This window comes from Tamandua tetradactyla, chromosome 12, assembly GCF_023851605.1.
Source record: "Tamandua tetradactyla isolate mTamTet1 chromosome 12, mTamTet1.pri, whole genome shotgun sequence".
Taxonomy (NCBI): domain Eukaryota; kingdom Metazoa; phylum Chordata; class Mammalia; order Pilosa; family Myrmecophagidae; genus Tamandua; species Tamandua tetradactyla.
Genome location: NC_135338.1, coordinates 7,398,458 through 7,406,646, shown reverse-complemented (window position 1 = coordinate 7,406,646; position 8,189 = coordinate 7,398,458). Strand labels below are relative to the sequence as shown.

Below are 8,189 nucleotides of genomic sequence, written 5' to 3'. Positions count from 1 at the left end.
GTCTTCCGAATTACCTTAATCCCGACCTGATCAGCTTCATATTTATCTCTAAATACCAGGTTATACATATATAAAATAGCCTCTCAAAATCCAGAAATCATAATTGCCACTCCAGACTAAATGTTTCTGCTATAAGAGCTTACAATCTAGGCCCTTGCTTTCTTATAAGCATTTTCTAAAGGAGACCATACAATAATTGTTCGTTCATTTCTAGTTTATTTTGCCTCACCAAATGTCCCACAAGTTCATTCACATCGTTGCATGCCTACCAAATATCCACCTAGTTAACTCAGTTACCTAATTTGCAAAAGTCACTTTTTAAATGAGCCCAACCCTGACCACCCTATTCTAATCAGCAACTGCTTAGCATATACCTTACCCAACTAATTTTTCTATAGCCCACATCATCTTCTAACTTACTACATACTACATTATTATTTATCTCCCTACTTTCTCCCACCTCCTTGGAATGTAGGTTCCACAAAGGCAGGGCTTTTTGTCTATTTTGTTCATTGATATCTCTTTAGTACCTGGCAGATGTTCAATAAATATGTGTTGAACTACTGAATAAAGAAGGGCTACATGCCTTGGCATCAGCTAATTGGTGTTTATGCCTGCCACTTTATAGCTAGCTATAAAACTATTTCAGTCAGAGATCGTATTTCATATTATCCAGTGATGAAAAACTTCTCAGATATAATCCAAATTCAATACAAGACCGGATCAATATGAATACAAAGTAAGGAATTTTTTTTTATGTTTACAGCAAAAAGGTAAAATTAATATCAAAGTGAATCTATAGACTGTCGACTAATAGTACCCCTTTACCCAACAATCTCACAGGAAGTTTGCAAAGTTAAGAAATAATAGACCTTGCTCTTATGGAGCTCACATTTCAGTAAGGAAGATAAACCTAGGAGAAATTGTTACAAGGTGAAAGTTTTAAGTGCCACAGTTATAAATAATGTGTTTATGAGAATGGTCATTACTTTGGGGGAAATGGTGCCGAGGAAGAGTGGTAGGTGCAGAAGATGAAGGAATCTTGCCTTTAGGAATGAATATACTTAAAAACTGGATGGTAAAAAGTGAACTTCCATGGTTTAATTCAGCTCTATACCATGGCTTTCAAATTCTTCATAATCTTAAATTATAAAGAACGAGGTCTATTCTCAATGCCACCCTTAACTTCAGCAACATTAAATCACTCCCTTTAAGATCTTGTGTAGAGAATTTAGAACATTTGCTTATGTTCAGATAGCATGGAATATCATCCGTCTATTGAAATTCTATTCATCCTCCAGGTCAAAGAATTTCTTTAGTGAAGCTTTCCTTGATGCCCTGGTCAGAATTAACTACATTAATAATAAGCAATTCGTTTCACTTATGGCCCCTACCACATTCTGTTTTGTATAATCAGTCGTGCACACATCAATTCCTGCTAGCCTGTAAACGCCCTCGGGGCAATGAACCATGTCTTACGTCTAACTTTTTAGCACCTATAGTTTTTAAAACGCTACCACATAAAGGAGATTGTGCGATGGTGGAGTAGAGAGCTCCAGGACTCAATCCTTCCACCAAAACACCTATTGAACAGGCAGGAACTGTCTGATTTGATGCATACAAATAAATGATATTTTCCTTTTTTCTCACAGACCATTTACTTCAGACAAGGTTACCGTCCCACACAAAACAAACATCCTTCCTCGCTTGCTAAATGGGTGACTGCTACTTGTTTTTTGTTTGTTTGTTTTTGTGTGTGTGTGTGTCTTTTTTTTTTTTTTTTTTACCAATTACAGCTTTATCACCTCCCCCCAATAGATAAGATGTTATTAAGATCATAGAATTCCTCTGCTTTCTGAGAACACCAGGAATGAGCTCCTGTTTTCTTACACCCTCCCCAAAGTTACCAAACCGAAACCCAACTCCTTTAATAGATTCTTTCTAACACGTTCTTACTCAAACACCCATATTCCCCAAGTCATGTTTTCTCCCTTTACAATGAGTAATAAACTCAATTTGTTTAGGCGTATCTTCGGTCTTTGGCTGAGATCACTGACAAGGGAAAAGGATGGGAGAAGAGTAAGGGCAAGTGTAGGCAAACTGGAGAGTGACTTTTGCACGAAAAGGAAGCAGAGAAACAGAACGGTAGCTGCGGGGAAACTGGGTCAAAGTTTTTGTTTTGTTTTAAGGCAGAAAAATAACAATGTTATGTAGATGGGAATGAGAGAGAAAGAATTGACCGCATACCAGGGATAGAGTTGGTAGATTACATGTGGAGAGTATTTTATTAGCATCTAGTGCTTTGGAATGGAAGACTTGATATCACGTACTGGGTGTATAAACCTGACCGTGGAAGGAAATACTCCTGACTGTATATCCTTTCAGTAAATAGTCTTCCACCCAGGAAAGGCCCCTGTCGAGAGGAGGAAAGGAAAACAAGTAGGAAAAGAGTACAAATCGATCATTTTTCTTTAGAGTCCTCCGAGATCTCCCTAAATGCTTTTACATTCCATCTCTAGGTTTTAGAAATGCAGCCAAAATTTGGGCTCGGAATTTTGTCCTCCTACAAGAAAAAACTGACCTCTACCAGCAGGTATGTTACTACGCATAGTAACTCAGAACACAGACTTAACATTAAACAGCGGCTTCTCAGTCTCTGTGCTGGATGCCAAGGTTGGGGAGGGCGGGCGGCAAAGGGCGCGGGGGCTTTCAAGTGCGCAAGCGCAATCGTCGACCGGTTTCGATTGCAAAACGACGTTATTTCTTCCAGAGAAAGAATTTAAGTATTTGAGTTATATTTAAAGACCCGTCCTTAAAGTTCTTTAGGGTGAGTTTAAAACAAAAGTTTCGTGAGAAAAGAAAAATCCTGCGCCCAACGTGGGGCTCGAACCCACGACCCTGGGATTAAGAGTCCCATGCTCTACCGACTGAGCTAGCCGGGCACCCGGGGACTGGCTTGTTTTTCTTTCCCTTCATGATTCTTCAATTACAGTTTTCTTCAGATTCCAATTTCTTTTCTCAAGTTTTGCTATTCCACAGCTAATTCTGCATTTCCCAACTGTTTTGTTAGAACCTTTCCAACACTTTTTAAATTTTGCTAAAACACAAAAATGTTTACGCGTGTATAACCCAAGTTCACTTAAAGCTTATACGTCTTTTATCATTACCGTCATCGAATATTTTTTTCTGAGGTGCTTTAAATTATATGTTGCCCAACATGTTGTCTTCTTCACATCAACACGTATTAAGGCTATACAACTTCCAACAAATGGCATAATTGATTTCTAGTTTGGGGCTCGGCATAAAAAACAAAAACAAAAACAAAAACAAAAAAACTCCCTGAAGTCCAAACTCTAGAGGTTACTGTGTGGAGCACACGAGCTTACTTTCTTCCTTCAGTATGGTCTTGTCAATGAAAGCCAAATTGAGAAAGGGGGTTCTGATTCAATTAAAACAAGGCCTCTTTCGGGTGTCTGCCTGACAATCAAGAGACAGGCCCTTCAGGGTTGTTATTACCTTTCTGCTCAAATAAATAGAAGATGAAAAGAAAGGCTTATAGGGTCGCTGAGTCATGGTAAAGCATGTTAATTCTAAGAGGAAAAGAACAGAACTTGATTTTGACCACACTGACAACCTGAGACAACGGAATACCCTCCCAAACAAAAATAACTATTTATTTTGAAATACTGGTGAATCTTTCAGATAGGGAATTCTGCAAATTTCTGTATTTTAGTGGTGATGGTGGTGTTTCCATCCTACTGCTCAGAACTTCCAGTTAAAGCCTATTTGAAGGCTGGAACTAACAAAGAATTCTTAGGGATATTATCCCTAAAATATAGTATATAAAACCTAAACACACTGGGCATCACATCCCCGGAGAACCTAAAAAAAAAAAGAAAGAATAATGTCATAAAATATTATATGATTAGATTACTTAAAGCACACCTAGGATTTAAATAGAATATTTATATATTTTTAAGCTTAAAATGTTATTACAAATAGGGAAAACTGTGTGTTTGTGGGGTATGTGGGAACTCTGTACTTTCCACATGATTTTTCTGTAGACCTACAACTGTTCTAATACAATTAAAAAATATATTATTACAATTATACACAGTAGCAATTTTTTGTTGCAATTGAAAACTCTGGCTTACTTGTGATTATTTTATAAACTTGGCAGACAGCAAGCAACTTTACTGAAAAGTCAATTCAACTGTATTTCTTAGCACATTCAATATATTTATTAAGTATCTACCAAGTACAAGGGTATTCTGGTAAACAGAAGGATAACATAAGAGGCCCTGATAGCCTCAAAAAGCTTATCACCTCATAAGAAAAATATGTGTAACTATTCAGTGATTTTATTTGTACTGCCCTACTTCCAAAACTAATTTGGAGTAACTTCAAACAAACCAACAAACCCATACCCACATCTTTTCAGTCTTCTGGTGAATCATGCAAATATTAATCAACAGACCATACAATTCAATGCACTTTTTCCAAGGCACAAAATAAATGAACAATCAGCTCCAAACTAGGCAGATCATCTGTCAGTATGTTCAGAAAGAGCCCATATTCTTTTTTTTTAATTGACAAAAACAACATACACAGTATACAATCAATGGCTTACAATATCATCACAAAGTAGTATATTCATCACCATGATCATTTTTTAGAACATTTGCATCACTCCAGAAAAAGAAATAAAAGAAAATAGAAAAAACTCATACGTACCATATTCTTTACCCCTCCCTCTCATTGACCACCAGTATTTCCATCTACCCAATATATTTTAACTTTTGCTCCCCCTATTTTTTTTCTATACCCCTTACCACTCCCTTTCATTGATCACTAGTATTTCAATCTACTCAATTTATTTTAACATTTCTTTCCCCTATTATTTATTTATTTTTAATCCATGGTTTTTACTCAACTGTCCATACCATAGATAAGGAGCATGAGACACAAGGTTTTCACAATTACAGTCACACTGTGAAAAAGCTGTATCATTATACAATCATCTTCAAGAAACTTGGCTAGTGGAACACAGCTCTACAGTTTCAGGCACTTCCCTCTAGCCTCTCTAATGCACCTTAAACTAAAAAGGGGATATCTATAAAATGCGTAAGAATAACCTCCAGGATAACCTCTAGAACTCTGTTTGAAATCTCTCAGCCACTGACACTCATTTTATCTCATTTCTCTCTTCTCCCTTTTGGTCGAGAAGGTTTTCTCAATCCCTTGATGCTGAGTCCCACAAGAGCCCATATTCTTAATGATTAATGAATATAATCTAGGCACTAGGCACTCAAATAGCGCTTATAACACACAAGTAGTGAAGTTCATTAAAAGTTTCACTGGATTCCTAAACAACTTTGGCATACTTGCTGTCTACCTTCAGAGTGAATCCTCCTATTAGAAAGCTTTTAGCTCTCTTCAGGATTTTTTGGCCTGTCCTGGTCTAAATCATGAGCATTTAATGAAAGAACTGCAACTAGAATGCTTCAGTGTGGGTGAGGCAAAGTAAATGGCTGATTTTCCACGTAAATTCAATTCCTTTATTTATTCATTTGTTAATGAATAAAACCTACTGTGTAATTATGATGCTTCATTAGCAGGATGAAGCAGTTGAAATTGCACTTATTTCTTTACTCTCTATATCCAATTCTTCAGCAAGACTTAAATATCAGAAACCCACCCACAGACATCACTCTAGTCTAAATCATTCTCCATACCACTTGGGCATGACTGCAACAGTTCTAACTGGTTCCCTGCTGCTATTCTTCCACTTAGCTATCATTCCTTTTTTTATAATTTATTGTAAAATATAATATATACATATATACACACCATACATTTAAAAGTACATTTAGACAAGTAGTTACAGAACAAATTTCAAAGTATGGTATGAGTTACAGTTTCACAATTAGAGTCATTTCCTTCTAGCTGCTCCAAGACACTGGATATTAAAAATAAATATCAATGTAATGATTCAGTAGTCATCCTCATTTGTTGAATCCTATTTTCTCTGTTACAACTCCTCCTTTTCCTTTGATCCTTCTCCCAATGTTTAGGGATATTTGGGCAATGACCATTCTAACTTTATGTTTAAAAGGAGTGATAACATTATGTGGTAGGGGGATGCAACTAGTTGATATCTTTTGGAGAGACTGGTACCTCTACGTTTCAGGGCTTATCTGGCCTATGAATCATCTGAAGGTCTTAGGTTTCTTAGTCCCAACTAGATCAGCTTCGTTCTCTAAGTGAAGGCTGATCTATTTTTTTGGTTTCTTTAACAGTTGCTGTATGTAGCAATAGTGTCTTTTGGAGCTGTAGAACCCCAACTCTGTGTCTTAGGTGTCACACAGGTACCATCTTTTTTGAAATCTCAATGCGTTATTATTAGAATGGCAACATCTTTACAAATTGGTTTTCACTGACAGGAGCTATAGTCACCATCACCATTTTACCTTGACTTAGCTATCATTCTCTTTAAATAAGACATTATTTAATAATGTAAATCAGATCATACATTCTCCTGCCTAAAAACTGCTGATGACCTCACAGTAGATACAACAATAAATGTGGACACAATGATGGAATTAGAAAATTACTATCTGGCAGCGATCACAATAATAATTTCATCAAATAAGAATTTCAATGGATGCTATAGTTGGTGAAAGGCTGAGGAGTAACAGGATGTTGACTCACAAAGTATTTACTCACAAATATTTATGAATTACAAAGGGAAAAATAGAAACTTAATAGTAAAGAAAAGTTAAGGAAGTGATCAAAATTAACATCATCAGTAATGGAACAAATTGACATCAAGTACCTCCAAAAATAATGCTCTGAGATGAATGCAAGGTCACTTCTGTGGTATTCCTGCCAAAAATGCATTATCTGACTCTAATCATAAGAAAACATCAGACAAACCCAAATGGAGAAATATTCTACAAAATTGTCTGTAGTCTTCAAAAATGCCAATGCCATGAAACCCAAAGAAATTCTAGGAACTGTTTTCCAGATTAGAGTCTAGAGACATAGTAGCTAACACAATAGGATCTTGGGTTTTCTTTCGCTATGAAGGATGTTATTGGGAAAACTGCCAAAATCTGTATAAAGCCTGTAGGTTATAGTAGTGTTAATTTTCATAATTACACTGTGATTATTAAGGTGCTGTCTGTGGGTTTTTTGGTTTGTTTGTTTGGATTTTTGTTTTATTTTTTAAAATACACACTGAAGGATTTAGGGGTAAAAAATTGCTGATGTCTTCCCATTTCAGTCAGATTAAAATCCAGTACTACATGATATGGTCCCATGTCCGCTTCCTGCCACTCTACCCCCCTTAAACACTGTGCAGAGCCACACTGTTCCTACAACAAGCCAAGCTCTTTTCTGCCCTTCCTGTTATCTGTCCCACTGTTTTCTCAACCTAGGTTTCAGCTAAATTACCAACCACTTAGAAAGTCATTCCCTGAACACCAGGACTAAAGCTTCCTCCTCTACTCTATCAAAGTTCTCCTCTCGTCTCACAAAGTGCAATTATTTTGCCTATTTATTCATTATCGTCCCCTAACTCCATGAGGAATGCGGTGAGGTGGTGTATGTCCTGCTCACCGTCCCATCACCAGTGTCTAACAGAGTACTTTAAACATAATAGAGCTCAATAAATCTCTTGAGTTAGTCTTATTGTGAATTCTACTAAAGAGCGATATAGTCATAGAAAGGACACTAATGCTTTTGGAACATTCCAACCTAAGTTCAACGATGATACGCCTAAAATGCAATTTCATTCTGGAACCTGAGAGTGGTGTGGGTGAAGGAGATGCCTTCAAGAAACGAATGAGAACCAGGTCTTCAACGGTGGGGATACCTCTTCTCACTGCTTTTTTCTCCGCTTGCTCTAAGAGGACACGAACATTTCTCCTCTTTGCTACAAAAAAGAATAAACTAGCAAGAGAGAGCGAATATAAACGATAAATAATGATCCTTAGGAAGAGGACTGGAGCAGCTCTCCAACTACCTGACAGCTCCAAGAGGATCCACGACACTCAGGGCCCGAATTGAGGAACCCAGAACCTGTACCCTCCCAACCCCGCCTCCATTGCTTCTGCACATGCGCGCCGCCCCCAGCCTTCTCCACGGTCTTACTTTACCCACAATTCTCTTCGTTCCGTGGGCTAAAG

At 37.3% G+C, this 8,189-nt stretch overlaps 1 non-coding gene across 1 annotated transcript; it reads right to left on the bottom strand.

The window, feature by feature from the left end:
* Positions 1 to 2,869: 2,869 nt before the first annotated feature.
* Positions 2,870 to 2,942, bottom strand: TRNAK-CUU (transfer RNA lysine (anticodon CUU)). Its single transcript has one exon. It is a non-coding gene; the product is annotated as a tRNA-Lys (tRNA).
* Between the last annotated feature and the right edge of the window lie 5,247 nt (positions 2,943 to 8,189).